Source organism: Hibiscus syriacus, unplaced genomic scaffold (genome assembly GCF_006381635.1).
Source record: "Hibiscus syriacus cultivar Baekdansim isolate YM2019G1 unplaced genomic scaffold, ASM638163v2 tig00110684_pilon, whole genome shotgun sequence".
NCBI classification, from domain to species: Eukaryota; Viridiplantae; Streptophyta; class Magnoliopsida; order Malvales; family Malvaceae; genus Hibiscus; species Hibiscus syriacus.
In genome coordinates this window covers 1,912,628-1,932,498 of record NW_024062824.1, presented here as the reverse complement: position 1 = coordinate 1,932,498, position 19,871 = coordinate 1,912,628, and positions in this window count along the sequence as shown.

Sequence of the window (19,871 nt, the reverse complement as noted above, 5' to 3'; positions counted from 1 at the left end):
ACCCCTTCCTCTACTTCTATTAGAGGTTGCCACCGATCTTTCAGATTGCATCAAATTGTCCCCATATTTCTTAGAACGGTTTCGGGAAAAGTGACCTATCTCGCCACATTGGAAACAATCTCCATTGAGAAGTCTGCATACTTCATGGTGTAATTTACCACATGTTTGACATAGAGTACTTTTCCCATATGGTCTACCCGAGCTAGCAACAAAATATTGGGATTGTTTAGTTTTCTGCGAAGCTGTAGCAGAACCATCTCTATCAGTATATCTGGAACTCGAGCCCTTTCCTCTCTTAACATGATGGGGATTTGAAGGCATTCCAACTCTTTTCCCCGTTTGCAAACTCTGCCCCACTGCTAGGGTCTCCTCTTGTGCTATTTCAATTGCCTTGGCTTAGTTTATAACTTCTTGCAAACTAGGCAAGTTTAAAGCCAACATCATCTCTTTCAACTTTGGCCTCAAACCTTTTATGAACCAATCACGTTGAGCCTTGTCATTGGGAACTGCTTCACTAGCAAAATGACTCAGCTTATTGTACTCAACCTTAAACTCATGTACGACTCAGTCACCTTGTTTCAAATGAAGGAACTTTAACAACATTGCCCGTCTAAACTGCTCACCCAGATACTTGTTCTTGAATTCCTCTAGGAAGAATTGTCAGGTCACTTGTTCCGATGATGGATACATCGTAGTATTTGACCACCATACTCGAGCTGATCCTCTATGTAAAGATACAACTCTACCCAGCTTTTATGAATATGAGTAGTGAAGACTTTCAAGCATTACCGTAAAATCATAAAGCCATAAGTCAGCCTCTATAGGACCCTCATCCTCTTCTTCCCGAAACTATGGGGCTCCCAAACTCTTAAGCTCTTTTGGGATTAACATCCTCGATGCTAGAGGAGCATGGAGAGGTTGAAATTATGTTAGGATGGCATTGAGAGCTTGCATAAAAGCTCCAAACTCAAGCACTGACATCCCCTGATGTACAGACGTACTAGCATTTTCAGATAGAATCGGTTGTTCACTATTAGCCTTGTAACTTTCGCTACCAGTTCCTTCTCTAATATCTTGTACCCCCTCTTCGTGAGTTCGAGGATTTCGACATCTATTAGTACATAAATAATAATAACACTAAAGTTCATAAGGATCATCATCAATCATACTCTAATGACACCATATTAGTAGCCTCAACAATCTTAAAGGCATGTAATCCCTTTTTCAAATTTCAAATAAACTCAGTTTCGGCCGAGAATCAGCTAAACATTTAGCTCTTATACCAATAAATGTACTCACCCATTTCTCGTATACATTTCCGTATGCAAGATACAGATGTCACGTTTCTTTTAGAAACCATAGACTTGTTTGTAAAACTCATAAAATTTTGTTTCAAAATTTTAAAACAAAACATTTTTAATATAAAGAAAAACATTCGTTGTAATATATCATGAAGTTATAACTTAAATACATTCCAGAGCATTTTTCTTACTTCAATTACATGCGAACTAATTTTCAAAATAAACCATATTGTCCTATTGTTACTGACGAGTCAACCTTAAATTGATGATAGCTACTACTATTGTTGCACTCCTTACTCGGTTATTCTCTTCTTTTACCTACGCGTGAAATCAACACACGTTAAGTATTTAGTTAGTGAGACATAATATTGTAAATAAATGTTAATGTATACATAAGTATATCATGGTTATTTGGTTTTGAATTAAATCGTATACTCCATAAGGATCTGATAAATCCGTCTAAGTTAAACCAAATTTCTTTCATACAATCATCGTAATTATTCTTAGTATGCCCAGCACACCTATCTTTTTATATATTTTTATCATTATTCTTTAGTAATTATTCTTTATTTTCATTTATGACATCTTTTCATGCCTAAAATGCACCGTTCTGCATTTTCATTTATGGAATCCTTTCATGCCGATAATGTACCGTTATGCATTTTCATTTATGGCATCCTTTCATTCCAATAATACACTGTTATGCATTTTCATTTATGGAATCCATTCATGCTGATAATCCACCATTATGCATGTTTATTTATGGCATCCTTTCATGCCTATAATGCACCGTTATGCATTTTTATTTATTGTATCCTTTCATGCCTATAATGCATCATTATGCATTTTCATTTATGGCATCATTTCATGCCGATAATGCACCGTTATGCATTTTTATTTATTCATTCATTTTAAAGCAATTCATACTTTAAAACTCATTCATAAAGTATATTAAATATTGAAAAACATACGTTAAATAACAATATTCTAAGTTGACTCATCTCATATAAATACAATAAATGTACTCACCTGATAAGCCTCTCTAATAAGATGTAATGATGTCCGGCTATTTGATAACTTTACCCTTGCCCTTTTTCTTGCTAGACTTAGGAGCTTGGTTATGATCTACACAAGCATCCATTAAAGAAACATACCATACCAAATATATTCCCTAACATTTATACTTTAATAATACTCAAAAGCACTATTATTTCAATTTCTATAACAACTTTAGCCTATCTTATTATTCCAGGCTTAATAGTATCGGTACCCCCTACCATGGTATCAATACTTCTATATTATGGTACCAATACTCCCTTTTAGTATCGATACCATTTCTACATTCTAAAATCCATGGTATCAATACCTTTCTCATAGTATTGATATTCACATTAGTATCGACATTAATCGCTTCAATATCGATATTGTTCATCGTATTTATACCAATTTAAACCTATAGTATCGGTACTGTTCTTCCAGTACTGATACCCCTACCCAAATTTTCCATTTTTCAACTCGATTTTTACACAAATTTAGTCAAATTCCCATACTTTTACCTCCAACAATACTATTAAACTCTTCTTTACTTGTGTCCACTAACATTATTTCATTTAACTTCTTACAACTTCTAAAATCTCCCAAAAAAAATCTCAAACCAAGAATCATACCACTTTTTCTAACATGTTATTAATCACATCCAAGGCTTATAATCTCTTATTTACTTCTTTGACAAGTTAAATATACTAATAAACCTCAATAAAAACTCATTTATCAATATATCATTCAAAAACCCATTTTTTCAATCTCAAATAATTCATCCATCTCTTAGTTTTAATCTTATTTAATCCTTCCTTAAGCCTCTATAATACTCAATGTTTCAAGAAAAAATAAAAAATGAAAGAAAGAACTATCTAAATGAAGCCTTGCCTTTTGCTTTAGAGGAGAGCATACACACGAGAAAGAATGAGAGAAGATAGCTTAGTGTTTTTCAATTTCCCCTTTTTCCTATACTTTAATACCCTAATTAAAATAAATTTTAAATTCATTTTCCCTTAAAGGACCACAATGCCCCATTTATTCTTCCATTGTTGCAAATTGGTCTTAAACACTATTTCTAAATCATTTATTATCCTTTATCATTTATTCAAATTCATTTTCATATTTTAAATCTTTTCAATAAAGTCACTGACCTGACATTTGGTGTATTACATTGTACCTTTTTATCCTTTTGTCATTGGCCTATTGAGAAACACCTAGATACATTAAAGTTGTCACATGAGTATGCTACTTTCATAACGAATGTTTCTTCAAATTATGAACCTTCCTTTTACCATCAATTTGTTAAGTTTTCAAAATGGATATTGGCTATGGATAAGGAATTATAGGCTATGAAAGTTCTTAAAATTTGGTATGTGGTTTACTTGTAAGAAGGTAAAATGGTAATTGATTGTAAATGGGTATATTGTATTAAACATAAGACTGACGACACTATTGACAAATACAAGGCTTGTTTGTTCACCAAAGGATTCACTCAAGTTGAGGTGTAACCCCGTAAATCCAATCTAAAAAGAATTAGATCGAATCTAGAGAGTCATGTTGAAACTTATTCCTCGCGAAACCATTTTTCTTTTAAAACTCTAAAACAACCATTTAAGGCTTAGGAGGATTTTTGAATTCTAAACTTTAATAAATATTATTAAGAAAAAAAGTCCAAAGAAATCCAATATGAAAAGTAATAACTAAAACATGCATAACAATCCAAAATTAACAATGATATCCAAAGTCCTAAACACAAGTAATAAAATTAATTCAAAAAAAAATTATGCATAGTTCGATAAAGAAAAGTCATTTAAAATTCATACTGAAACAAAGATTTATTATGAGTGATGTTTGTGATTCTCTAAGTACTGATTCTTTTTAATTCGGGTATCTAAAAGAAAAAAATATGGGAGAGTAAGCTATAAAGCATATTGTGTCTCTAAAGTGCGAACAAACACAAGTAATAACATAGTCTTAATCAAACAATAATATTCATAATTCAATCCATCATAGATAGATACAAGCTTGAATGTTATGCAAATGATAATGCACCCATACACTTGTCACACCATCCGAGGAGTGGGCTTTCCAGTGTTAGAGTATGCCCAAAGACCAATCATATGATGATTGTAATGATACATTTTATTTACCAATTTTATTGAATAAAGGTATTGCCGTTATTATTTTCAGTTATATATGTGTTCAACATAAACTGGAAGATAATAAAGTCCATATAATAACATAATTATTATTATTAAAAGATCCATAGTCAAGTATTATTATGGGCATGGACAATAATAATACGCTTAAGACTAACATGTTATTGATTAATGACAATGGGTTGTCATTGACATAGAGATGTCAGAATTGATACATGATTATATTGTTAGAGAACAATGTATTGGATTGACCCACCATGAACATATGTTTTGGATTATTATGTGACAGTCATAACATTGCTCATGGTGATGACTATATGTATGATCCTCAGACTTGAGATCAATACTATTCCAACATATATTGTTGTATGTTTTCATGCAGTTAAACAAGCTCCATAACTGGTTGCTCTATAAAGACTGTTATTGAATATATCTCGATATATGTAGTGGGTGTGTATGATTAAGATAGGATTTGTCCTTCCTACATAATAGGAAATTTAACACAGGCCACTTTATTGAGTGAGACTAGAAATGCATGGTCATGCTCGAATAAGTTGATTTGAGATAACATAAATTATTCTTTAATTAAAAGTCTGCTCTAGATATCAAGAAACAATAGATGGGCTATACAAGTGTGACAATTCCAAGACCTGTGCTTATTCTAGATATAAAGGACAAAAGGATATAATACATAAAAGAGTTAATCACGAAGATGATATGTCGAATCATATTTTCTTGTAACTTAGGTGACAATGATATATTTCTAGATGTCACACATTGTATTTAATATTATAATTGTTCTAATAATTACTTCTAACGTTACAATAACTTACAGGGTCACACCCTAGGATTCAAATGAGAAAAGATGTACCATTTTTTGTACGCTATTAAAATATATCTAGAGTTAATCTGTGTTTGATATACATATATTTCAATAATACCAAATATTTAATTTAAATTAATTAAATAAAGATTTAATTAATTTGAAATAATAAAATCCCTAATATGTTAGGGTAACTTGGATATAAAAGGTGTAAGGTATAGCGACTTTTTTACACATTATCTTTAACCATTTTTCTCAAAATAGTTTTGGGAAAAGCAAATGTTGCTCTTAATCGGGTGAACTGAGTGGAGGCCGAGACGTGGTTTCGTGGAGGCTTGCGATTAGAATCGATCGACACCACCATTAGCTGCTCTATCATTGCTATTTTTCAAGGAACCCACTGTAAGTATTTACATCATTTCCTTCAAATTTTGGTTTATCGTACTTGGATCACAAGTGAGACCGTCGAATTTTTGTTTCTGCTGTACCATGGGGTGAGCCGATAGTCCCAACATCTAGAACCGTGCTAACTACAATCAAATCACATCATCTGAAGTGGTATCTTCCATAAAGGTAGAGGCCATAGAATCTGAAAGTAACATTTACCCCATCAAGTGAATGTACTGCACTTGTAACACCTTAAAATTCTAGTATAGGGGAATTAAACTATTTTTGTCTAAATTGAAACTGAATTTAATTAGATTGGGTTTTAAATTAATTGAATTACATAGGATAAATTAAATTGCTTAAGAAAAAGAATAAAGTTGAATTGAAAATTTAATTAATTACATTGAAAAAGGACTTAATCAAATTATTTAGGATAATTATTGAGTTGAATTAAACCAAATTACTTAGGGTTCAAATTGAATTAAAACTTAATTAAGAAGTTTAAACAATTGATTTGATAAAATTAAAGTAACCTAATTTCAATTAAATAAAAAACAATGGAATTGAATATAATTAAGGACCAAATTGAAAGAGTGAAAGAGTAATGACCAAATTATGGTGATCAAGTAGGAATTAGATATGAATGTTATAATTGCATGCTATATTTCTGGATTCCTACAATTTTCCTTGAATAGTTGATATCTTAACTGTTAAGGGAGGCTAATTAGGAAATTTATATCTTAATTAAAGATGAAGTAATACCAGCTTCATCAAATTCATTTGGTAGCTGGCGAAAGAAGAAAACAATTGAGAAAATTTGGAGAAAGAAAAATTGAGGGAAAGCAAAGAGGAGTTTCAACCATACTTTTTCAATTGCAAGCTTAATTTCAATCTTGGATTAGCTAGGAAAAATAAATCTAGTATCCATGTAAGCTTATTCTCTTCTTCTATTCTAAATTTGCTAAAGATCATTTTGAATTATTCTCAAATTTTGTCTAGGATAGATTTATTTATTATTAATAGTGTATGGTATTAAAATTTAGCATATATCATGATGGAATGAATGTGCATGACCAAAAATTTATAGGATTTAAACAAATTGTAGATTGATTTGGTTTAAAGGATGATAACCGAAAAGCTCAAGGTTTGCATGTGACTGAATCACAAAGATCTGAATGTTGTGGACTAAACTGAAAAATTTTGTGTAGTATGTATTTGTTGGAAATTGAGATTTGTTCAATATTTTAAGCTTCAAATAATAAGAAATGCTGTAAAATTAAGAAAATTGATCTTGGAATTGAAATTAGTCAGCATTGTTGCTAGAAAATAAATTAGGGATTGTTTTGAAAAACTTGAAACATTCGGGGCTTAATTAGACAAGAATGAATACTGGTAATACTAGTTTGAAACATAACCATAACTGAACTTAATAAATAACAACATGTTAAGGGTCTATTAGACAAAATTAACATCTTTTAAGTGAATGTGTTGGTAAGAATGGTGAAATTAGACAGTTTTGAAAAGTATATTAATTAGAGGACTTAACTGAATTATATAGGACTAAAGTGGAATTAAAAATACATAAGAAATACATATTGAACAATGGTAAAAAGTGCCAAAAGGAATTAGTAATGTTATTTGAATTAACTCATTAAAGTGCATTTAACTACAAAAAGAGACATATTAATTAATGAAATTTAACCTGACTTTAATTGCAAATCTGTATTAATATAGAAATAACTAAATTATGATCCATATAATTGAATTATATTTCCATTAGTATAAACCAATTTAAAATCTAATAAGTAGATTAAAAGATATGAGCAGAATACTAAAGGGTGTATAATCTGCCAGAACCAGAAGCTGTTTGGTGCAATATCATTTAATTTAGCTTAAATTGTTAATGAATAAACTTTAATGATCTTTTTGCATTGTATATAAACTAGTAGAGAAAGTAACCAAAGATGTGAGTGAAGGATCTAAGGGACAATCTACCAAAGCTAAACTAAAGGGAATCATGATCCACGACTAGCCAAAGTATAGTGAGTGTATCTCTCTTTAGGGTTGGGAATTAGGTCCCAACCCCTCTTTTCTTATTGCATATAATTTTTTTTATTTAATTACCATGTTACTAAATGAAATACTGAAAATTTGAGATCAAAGGGAAGAAATGACTAATAAAATATATACAAGCTTAACGAAACCAATTTGAACTGTTAATGAATGTGTTGATGCATGCTGTTATGTTTGATTAAACTATGTTCCATGTTGATACTTGAGATAAATCTTGATGTTTTCATTGCATTGAATCCATGTTACAATTCTAAGTTATTGTCTTATGGGCGATTCATGGAATGATCTTGATTCAATTATTGTGGAATAGTGTAACATGAAGAGTATCATTTGAATGACCTTGATATGAAATGTTGCTTGATACACAAGTAATTAATATACAACTTGTACGTTGAAATCACATAAGCCCTTGGTTAATAGTTGGTACTAGATAGTATTCAAAGCTCCACCTCCTTAGCTAATCAATTCAAGGGAATAATTAAAGTATGGCTTGTTTCGTTATCTTTATACTTCTAGTAGGTGGCTTAGTTTTAAATATAATGATTCAAATTCAAGCATATGGTGGGTAATTAGGTTGTATATGAAATGTACCTAAGAACCTAATGCAATAGTGTAGTCCATGTAGTTAAAGGACCCTAATGTATTTATCAATAATAACTCTTTTGGGAATGTATCTTGCTTACTAGCATGTCATTTTGTATAATCTATTAAGGGTCTATTTTGTAATGAAAATATATATAAGTAGATTATGAAATGTTGATATAGTATGTTAAGTTCATTAAATTCCTAGCTATGCATATGGTTTGCTATTAGTAATCGTTTAATGAATTACATATTTGAAATCAAAGGATACTTCTATAGCTAAATTGGGATTCATATCTTAATCGAATTAATTGATAAGTAGTGATTAAGAAGTGTAATCTTGTATTCAAAAATAAATATATCTCTTCAACTGTATTTCCATTGTGCATATTTGATTCATAGTTCAATGATCTTGTTCTTGCTTTCGGTCTCGATAATGCTGCCAATCCATGATTCATGTTTTGGCGATATTACATTTAAATAGTAATAAGAGCTTTTTGGGTTGAGTCTAGGACTAAATAGAGTCTCATGTATCATATAGGGTTATGTTGAGCAACCTAGGAGTTATATTCAAGCATACTTGTATTATTGTCTAATTTAAAATTTCCCTTCTTGTTCTATCATAGAATGTCGGAAACAAGAATGGCTCCAGATAGGGAGAGTCTCAAGGGGTCCTAAAATGAAGGACACAATGTAGGGATGGATCGAAATCCTATACAACAAGCTCAGCAACGAGCTTAAGTTCATGATCAACAGGGAAATCCTACAGTAAATTCAATCCAAAAAGAATGTCTCCTTAGCACGAAGGAGATGTTCGATCAACTTGTAGTCAAACTGAGATGTGATAAGCATGTTACTTCTCCTGTTTTATCTACAAAGCTTGTATCGACAAGTCAGCCCAACACATGGCATATACTTTCATTGTTACCAATGAAGATAAACCCAAAGAGGTCGAGTATTAGCTTGAGAATACCTCCCGAATTGTGACCAAGCTATTGCAATCCTCAGATGATCATAAACTTGATTGTGTTGTGGCCCTATTGGCAGATGAGGAATTGAGCTGGTGGGAAACTATTACCCTGACTGCTCCTGCTGAATCTGTTACTTGGAAGTTATTTGTAGAAGAGTTCAACAAGAAGTATATTAGTGAAAAATATATGGCTGAAAGCAAGAAGCATTTTTGTATCTTAAACAAGGTGACTGACCCATCGAACAATATATGAGCAACTTCTAAAAATATTGCAAATACAGGTCATATTACAATAAGAAGGAGAGAAAAAAGTGTCGTATGTTTATCGACGAACTGAATGAATACCTAAGTAATATATTTACTTCCCTGAATATTACCGATTTCCAGAGCCTGGTGAACCAAGCTATCGTTACGAAGGCGAATATGAAAGCTTCTGAGAAACACAAAACTGGTAGAACCTAGAAAGATAAACGATCCATAAGTGACTAAAAGCCCATTGGTAGTCTAAGAAGTCCAAACATAGCTGGGAAAACTCGTTCAATCATATATCTACTCAGAAGAGCAATAATATTTTGAAGCTTCAGTCAGTTTCTAAGAATGCATTCTCAATGGTCTTTATGGATAGTACAAGGAATTTTAGGAAGGTCTTTCAATATCCTACCTGCAAATTTTGCCATAAACATAATCTTGGTCAAGTAGGACTCAACAGAACTTATGCTACTTGTGTGGAGCCTTAAACCACTACATCCAAGATTATCTGTAAAATCCAAATAAAGTTTTGAACAAAAATTATGCTATTGCAAGCTCTAATCATGCAAATCGAAACAAAGGCACTAAAAGAGCTCAATTGAGCCATCATGGCAAAGCCAAGGCAAATCATTTGAATGCCCCTGCTCACACTAATAAGGAATCTCGAACCCTTGCTCGTATCGATCATATTCAGGGAAAGGAGGATGAAGAAGCTCTCAATGTTATCGTAGGTATCGTCGAGTTAAACTCATTTTATGTTTATTCTTTAATAGACTATGGATCTACTCATTCATTTGTATAATCAAATTTGATAGAAAAATTGAGATTAAAGACTGAACTTGCTAAAATCGGTCTTATAGCCTATAATCCGTTAGGAGAAGTTTCGAACATTAACTTGATTTGTAGAAATTGCCTCTTGACTATTCGAAATGTACCCTTCTTCACCGATCTATACGTTATACCATGTTGTGAGTTTGATTTAATACCGGACTTAGACTGGTTTAGAAAACACAAAGCTTGGCCATATTTCGAAAACAAAATATTGTATCTATGAGGTTTAGGGAAAGAATATGTACTTCTAATTGGTAAAAAGCATGCCTCACTTTTCACTTAATTCATACACCTGTTGTTTCTGAATTTGCCTATATCTTTCCCGAGGAACTTCCTAGTCTACCTCCAACTAAAGAATTAGAGTTTGGGATTGAAGTTCAACTTGGAATGAATACGGTATCGATTAAATCATATCAAATGGTGCCACTTGAACTAAAAGAGCTAAAAAAACAACTTCATGAGCTTTAAGAAAAGGGTTTTATTCAGCCTAGTTTTTCTCCCTATGGTGCACTTGTCTTGTTCGTAAAGAAAAAGGATTGTACGATGCGTCTTTGTATTGACTATCACCAACTAAACAAGATCGCTATCAAGAAACGATATCCACTACCAAGAATAAAGGATATATTTGATTAGCTTAGGGATGCTTTAGTGTTTTAAAAGATTGATCTTCAATCGGGTTATTACGAAATGAGGGTTAAATAGGAAGACGTGCCAAAAATAACTTTCAGAACTCGCTATGGCCACTATGACTTTCTTGATATACCATTTGGATTAACTAATGCCCCTGCCCCGTTCATGGATCTCATGAATCACATATTTAAGCCCTACCTTGACAAGGTCATGGTTGTATTTATTGATGACATCATTGTTTATTCCAATAACAAGGAAAAACATGCCGAACACCTCCAGATTGTCTTGAAAACACTTCGAGAATGTCAGTTGTTCGTAAAATTCTCCAAGTGAGAATTTTAGCAATTGAAAGTCTCATTCTTTGGACATGTTGTCTCGCCACAGGGAATTAAAGTAGATCCAAAAAAGATATAAGCTATTATGGATTGGAGACCTCTAAGGAATGTAAGTGAAGTTCGAAGTTTTCTTAGTATAGTCGGGTATTATAGAAGATTTGTTAAGGGAATTTCTACTATTGCATTACCACTAACCAAACTCCTTCGAAAATATGTATCCTTTTCATGGACAGAGAAGCATCAATAAAGCTTTGATCAGCTCAAGCAAACTCTTACTCATGTCACAGTTCTCATCCAACCCTAATCGAGCAAGAAATTCACTATTTTTAGTGATGCTTCACATTTGGGACTTGGATGTGTCTTAATGCAAGGCGATAATGTAATTGTTTATGCATATCGCCAATTAAAGTCTCATGAGCTCAGTTATCCAATGCATTGCTTGGAACTTGTTGCTATTGTGTTCGCCCTTAAAATTTAGAGGCATTACTTGTACGATGAAAAGTGCTATTTATTTACCGTAATAAGAGTCTAAAATATCTCTTGACTCAAAAGGATCTCAATTTGAGGCAAATAAGATAGCTTGAAATAATCAAAGATTATGATTTAGTCATTGATTATCATCCCAAAAAAGCCAATGTGGTTTTAGATGCTCTCAATCGTAAATCGGCCCCAAATACTATTAATGCTCATCTTCGAATGTATAAAAAAATATGGATTCATGTGTGAATTACAAGTTCAATCTAGCTTAGTCTAGAGGATTAAAGACTTGTAACAAATTGATCCTAAACATTAAGTTGTCATTTCAGAATTAGATTCGAAAGCCAATCAAGATTTCTCCATTCATTTAAATGGCGTGTATTTTGAAAAATGATGATTTGAAGAATGAAATTTTACAAGAAACTCATCAAAGTCCATTTTCTATTCATCCTAGATCTTTCAACATGTATAGATATCTTAAATCCTTGTGTCAAAGGATCATTGATGAACATCGAGTTCCCACAGGACTCCTACAGCCTATTGAATTTACTCAGTGGAAATGAGATAAAATAACTATGGATTTTGTAAGTGGTCTACCTAGTTCACCAAGAAAGTGTGAAGTTGTTTGGGTAATTGTAGATCGTTTCACTAAATCAGCCCATTTTATTCCTATTCGAATGAGCTATAGTTTGGATACTCTAGCCGAATTATACATTCGTGAAGTAATTTGATTACACATGATTCCTACTTATATCATTTTTTATCGATATCCTTGATTCATAGCTTGATTTTGGAAATCATTACAGCGAGCCCTTGGCATTAGAATGGAACTGAGTATGACCTTTCATCCTTAAAGTGTTGGCCAATCTGAGAGAGTAATACAAGTACTTGAATACATGCTTAGAGCTTGTGTTATTGACTTTGGAAAGAACTGGGAGAAATACATACCTATTATAGAATTCGCCTATAACAATTGTTATAAAGCTTTGATTTAAATGGATCCTTTCGAGGCTTTGTATGGAAGAAAATGTAGAATACCCCTATGTTGGTCTGAACTAGGTGAAAACAAAGTCCTTGGGCCTTAGTTTCTCAGGGAAACCAAAGAACAAGTTTGTATTATTCATGATCGATTGAAGAAAGCCTTTGATAGGAAAAAGTCCTATGCCAATTTGAAGCGTAGGAACATCTAGTACAGTGTGGGAGATAAGGTCTTCCTCAAAGTATCATCTTGGAATAAGGTCTTTAGGTTTGGTAAAAAGGGGAAGCTCAACCCTTGATTTATTAGATTGTTCGATGTTGTTGGAAGAATTGGTCCAGTGGCTTACCGACAATCACTCCCAAGTGAATTCGATAAGATACATAATGCTTTCCATGTGTCGATACTCCGGAAATATCGATCAGATCCAGCTCACATTCTTGAACCTGAAGAATTTGAATTAAACATTTAATTAATTACATTGAAAGATGACCTAATCAAATTGTTTAGGATAATTATTGAGTTGAATTAAAACTTGGATTAATTGAATTAAGCCAATTTACATAGGGATCGAATTGAATTAAAACTTAATAAAGAATTTTAAACAATTGATTTGATCAAATTAAAGTAACCTAATTTAAATTAAATAAAAAAACATTAGAATTGAACCTAATTGAAAGGAGTGAAATAGTAATGATCGAATTATGGTGATCAAGTAGGAATTAGATACAAATGTTATAATTGCATGCTAAATTTCTAGATTCCTACAATTGCCCTTGAATAGTTGATATCTTAAATATTATGGGAGGCTAATCAGGACATTTATATCTTAATTAAAGATGAAGTAATACAAGCTTCATCAATTTCATTTGGTAACCGACCAAAGAAGAAACAATTGAGAAAATTTGGAGAAAGAAAAAATTGAGAGAAAGCAAAGAGGAGTTTTGGCCATACATGTTCAATTGCAAGCTTCATTTCAAGCTTGTATTAGCTATGCAAAAATTAATCTATTATCCATGTAAGTTTCTTCTATTCTTCTATTCTAAATTTGCTAAAGATCAATTTGAATGATTCTCAAATTTTGTTTAGGATATATTTATTTATTATTAATAGTGTATGGTATTAAAATTTAACATAGATCATGATGGAATAAGCATGGATGACCAAATATTTATAGGATTTAAACAAATTGTAGATTGATTTGGTTTAAAGGATGATAACCGAAAAATGTAAGGTTTGCAAGTGACTAAATCACAAAGATCCAAATGTTGTGTAGTAAACTGGACTAATTTTGTGTAGGAAGGAATTGCAGAAAATTGATATTTGTTAAAGATTTGAAGCTTCAAATAATAGGAAATACAGTAAAATTATGAAAATTGACCTTAGAATTGAAATTAGTCACCATTGTTGTTGGAAAATAAATTAGGGACTGTTTGGAACAAATTGAAATAATCGGGGCTTAATTAGACAATAAGGAATACTGGTAATACTAGTTTGAAACAGAATGAGAGCTGAACTTAATAAATAACAACTTGTTAAGGGTCGATTAGACAAAATTAACAGCTTTTAAGTTAATGTATTGGTAAAAATAGTGAAACTGGACAGTTTTGAAAAGTATAATAACTGGAGGACTTAATTGAATTATTGAGGACTAAAGTGGACTTAAAAATACATAACAAAGACATATTAAACAATGGTAAAAAGTACCAAAAGGAAGTAGTAATGGTTTTAGGTGAATTAACGCATTAAAGTGCATTTACCTACTAAAAGAGACATATTGGTTACAGAAATTTGACCTGACTTTAATTGAAAATATGTATTAATGTAGAAAGAAATAAATTATGAGCCATATATGTTTGGAAATATAATGGAATTATATTTCGAATGGTATAAACCAATTTAAAATATAATAAGTATATTAATGGATATGAACATAATAGTAAAGGGTATATAATATACTAGAACTAGAACTGTTTGGTGAAATATCGTTTAGTTAAGTTTAAATTGTTAATGAATAAACTTTAATGATCTTTCTACATTAAATATAAACTAGTAGAGAAAGGAACTGAATAAGTGACTGAAGGATCTAAAGGGGAACCTACCAAAGCTAAGCTAAAGAGAATAGCGATCTGCGACTAGCTAGAGTATAGTGATTGTAACTCTATTTAGGGCTGGGAATTATGTCCCAATAACTCTTCTTATTGCATACCAATTTTTATTTAATTAACATTTTAATAAATGAAACTTAACTATAATGGAAATTTGAGATCAAGGAGATGAAAGGACTAATAAAATATATACAAGATTAACGAAACCGATTTGAATTGTTAATGAATGAGTTCATGCATGCTGCCATGTTTTATTAAATTATGTTCCATGTTATTACTTAAGGTAAAGTTTTTTGTTTTGATTGCATTAAATACATGTTATAATTCTAAGTTATTGGCCTATGGGCGATTCATGGAATGATCTTGATTCGATTATTGTGGAATAGTGTAACACGGAGAGTATCATTCAAATTGCCTTAATATGAAATCTTGCTTGATAGACAAGTAATTAATATATGAATTGTATGTTGAAATCATATAAGCCCTTGGTTAATAGTTGGTACTAGATAGAATGACATGCCTTAGAGTCAAAGTTCTTGTGTAATAGGGGACTACGATCTAGCACTACGATGGATATTGGCGATAGACATGGTACGTTTAGTTGGTATTTGAAGATAGTAGGAGGGCTGACCAGCACTGCGGTACAACACAATGATGCATTATTGTTGGCAACAATTTGGTTGGATACTTGATTATCTAGGCTAAACTAATGACCAAGGCATACAAAAATGTATTGATTAATTGTATTAGGTTAAAATACATGGATCGTGCATGTATTTAAATTGTGAAATTATCTTCTTATTTGAATGGAATGATTGCATCTGTACAATAATTAACTGAATAATGTAGTATAATTCAAGCACCTTGGTTTTAAAAAGCATAAAGCGCCCTAAAGAGCCTAGGGTCCTAGACGCCGAAGCGCTAAGCGCTAAGCGAAAGCGATCGCTTTATGCACACGAAACGCCAGAAAGGCCGAAATTCATAAAAAAATACAAAATATTTATAAATTATCTTATAAATACTTAAATATCAAAGTGTCAATGCATATATTCAAAACTTATATAAGTACTTAAACATCAAAATATAATTCTAAATTTACTTATAAGTTATAAACACTTAAATACTTATATAACATTAACCATATGACTATATGAGCATATTAATCTCAAAAGATGGTCTACACCAAAAGTAGTCTAAAGTGAGATGAACAAAAGAATTTTTCTAAACCCTCAATTCCTTATAACTAAAAATCCTCTAAATCATCATCGTCATCAACTCGGACAATACCATCTCCTTCATCACTAGACACTCCAATATCTTCTTCCATCTCATCTTCATCAACTAAGCATCTACGAGATGGTCTACTAGAGATAGGATTATGAGCAGAAGATTTTCCTTTATCATTTCGTGATGGTTCGGCTCCATCATTCACTACTTTTGATGCTCTAGTTAAATAAATAGGTTTATATGCACTGGAAGCGTTAGCAACATCACTCAATGTAAAATCCTCACTAAAAAACACCGCCTCATCTTCATCTTCATCTTCATCATCTTCCACTCTTTTCATGAACCAGTCATTGCTCTCATCAATATCTTGCAAAAGAATGGGATCGGTCTCCTTACTTTCAGCTCGTCGCTCCAAGGCACTATTGAATTTCACAAACACCATGTCATTCAATCTAGATTGCGCCAATCTATTTCGTTTCTTAGTGTGAAGCTACAAGAAAAAAACCAAAACTGGATGTTAGCAACATTATGCATATATATATAAAATTTCCAGCAATATTATTAAGAAAAAACATGTAAAAATAACTTACTTGTTGAAAAACACTCCAGTTTCTCTCACAACTTGTAGCACTACAAGTGAGACTAAGAATCCGTATAGTAAACTTTCTCATGTTCTAAAGCTTTCTTGTAATCATCCTCTCGATTCGGAAAACTATCACGAATCACCTCCTTAGCTCTATCCATTGCTTCATAGATGTACCCCATGGCTGGATTTTTTTTTCCCATCAACTAGTCTAAGAACTTTCACTAAGGGACCTGTCAACTTGAAAGAATAAAGTACATTCCTCCAAAACGTTTCTTGCAAAAAGTAAGACTTTATTTTCTTACTCGTGGGTTCTTTAGACCACTTGCTCGCTTCCTACTCTTGAGAAGTCACCATCTTCCTCAAATTTTTTTTTTTTTGTTTCTAGATCTGGGCAAGAGTGATGAAGGATGTAGCAAATCTTGTGATGGCCGGTCTATGCAAGTTTCTTTGGTTTGTGAACTTTCTCATCAAGTTAACCAAACCAACATGACTATATATATATCCATTTGAGTAAATGGCATTTTTTAAAGCATTTTTAACCCCAGGAATATGTTTGCCAATATCCTCCAACATCAAGTCTAGGCAGTGTGCAACACATGGTGTCCAATAGATATTTGGTCTTTTAGCTTCCAACAACTTCCCTACAAAGTTAGAGGAATAAGATGAGTACATGACATTAGACAAGAGATTATCAAAAGACTAAAGTTGCAACTTAACTCTTACCTGCCTTTACATAAGCTGATGCATTATTAGTCACCACCTGCACCACATTCTCTTCACCAACTTCCTCCACCATTTTATCAAGAACATGAAACAACAAATCAACATCCTTTGAAACATCAGATACATCAAGTGACTTCACGAAGATCGAACCCTTTGGGGAGTTTACCATGAAGTTGATGATATCTTTTTAAACAACGGAATCATGCCATCCATCCGATAATATTGAACAACCTTTTTCTGTCCATTCTTTCTTATTTTCCACAATTTCGTTTTGAACTTCCTCTACTTGTTAAGTATGGGAACTCTTAACTCGTACATACTTGGTACTTTCATCTCGGGGCCAAACTGTCTGATTGCTTCAATCATTATTTGAAAACTCTCATATGTTACGATATTAAAAGGAATGCCAACATAAAAAATATATTTCCATTTATATAAATAAAAAAAGACTTCCAGCAACATAAATTTTAATTATTTATAATACCTGCATCGTAAAACCACCTCCCAATCTCATGAAAAACTTTATCCTTATGGTCCTTTCGACACGTTTCATTGATAGTTTGTTGTCTCCATTCCATCCCAGCTTTGATTGCTTCCAAGGATTAGGAGTGAAGTACATGTCCATAAGACATTTTTGCCTTGGTTTTTTGGGTAGGGGCATCTTGCTACTACGGCCACCTATTTCAACAACATCTTCTTCACCATTGTATTCATCAGCTTGTTGTTGGTGCATCCAGTTTTTTGCTTGCATATGTTATTCTGCCTTTGCCGTTTGTTTCTTTATCATGAACGCATTTAATTATTCCCGCACATGCTCCCGACAGTTTGGACATTTACGAGCATCCTTAAAAAGTCCAATCATGTGCATTTTGATCCGAAACAGACCTCCCTTAAATGTTTGTCCACAAAAAGAGCATATAAAGTTGATTTTATTATTCGGATCTTGTATTGCATATTTCCTAATCGGGTCTTCTGACTCGTTCTTTGAAGAACCTACGTTACCCGCCGTTGAAGTCATTCTATAAAAGATAGATTAAACATAAAGTCAAACTAAAATAACAGAATGCAATACCAGTTTACAAAGTTACAAACTATACCAGTAAGGCAGTAACAACTGAAAAAAGATGAATTATATATTTATATACCATTTTGAAAAACATAAAACAGAAAGGCTATAAAAATTTATTCTACCAAGTTGAAAGTAAATCAGTTTGACACTTTGACCTTATAATGTCAATCTATATCATAATACAAACATTTAAAATTCAACAAGCATTTTGCTTGTCTAAAAAACTATACCAGTATATAAGTAACAACTGAAAAACAGAAAACAATAACAATAACAACTAAAACTGACTTAAACATGAACACATGATATTCAGTTTGACCTTATAAAACATAAAACATAAAGCAATACCAGTTTGACCTTATAAAGTCAGTGAACTTTTTTAGAATCAAACTGTAAAACAGAAAGCAATAAAGTCAAATAATAAAGAACGAGAAAGCATTTTTTAAAGTCAAACTATAAAGTCAGAGCTGTTTTTAAAAAAGCATCGCTTAAGCACGATTAAAGCACTAAGCGACTCGAGCGAGGCCCCTGGCTCTTCAACATAGCAAAAGCACTACGAATTCATTAAGCGGTAGTAATCTGTGCTTTTGCAATGCTTTTAGCAAAGCGCTAATTGGCGCTTAATCACAAGTTTAGAAGATACAATTTTGGACTTTAGCATATATGATTTTTGGGCTTATTTAGGGTTTAGTGGGCTATTAGATTATCAGGCTTAGATCGACTTTTAGTTTAGGCGGGCTAGGGTAAAAAATGTGATTGAAATATGCGGTAATCAAAGAATTTACAGAGAACGATTGAGGTTGAGCGGTAAAAAATTCACAGAGAGCGATCATCTTCCACGCTTGTCGCCTCTGGCCTCTAGCCTAACGCTCACGACTCCTGACTCACGACTCAAGTTTTGATCATCATCTTTCTCTCATCTCACTCGAGTCATGTTGCTGCTGCACTTCATCAACCGGTACGTAATTATGTTGTTTATATACTTATAGTTTATTGCAAAATTGTGTTTTATAGTTTATAGAATAATGTTCTTCTTTATAGCTTTTTGCTTTCTCCTTCTTTAAGTACTTAGTATTGCTGAATTTTACATGTAGACAAGCAAAATGTTTGTTAAGCTGGTAAATTTTCACTGACTCTGACTTTATAGTTTGACTTTATAAAATGCTTTCTCGTTCTTTATAGTTTGACTTTATTGCTTTCTGTTTTATAGTTTGATTTTAAAAAAGTTCATTGACTTTATAAGGTCAAACTAGTATTGCTTTATGTTTTATGTTTTATAAGGTCAAACTGAATATCATGTATTCAAGTTTAATTCAGTTTTTAGACA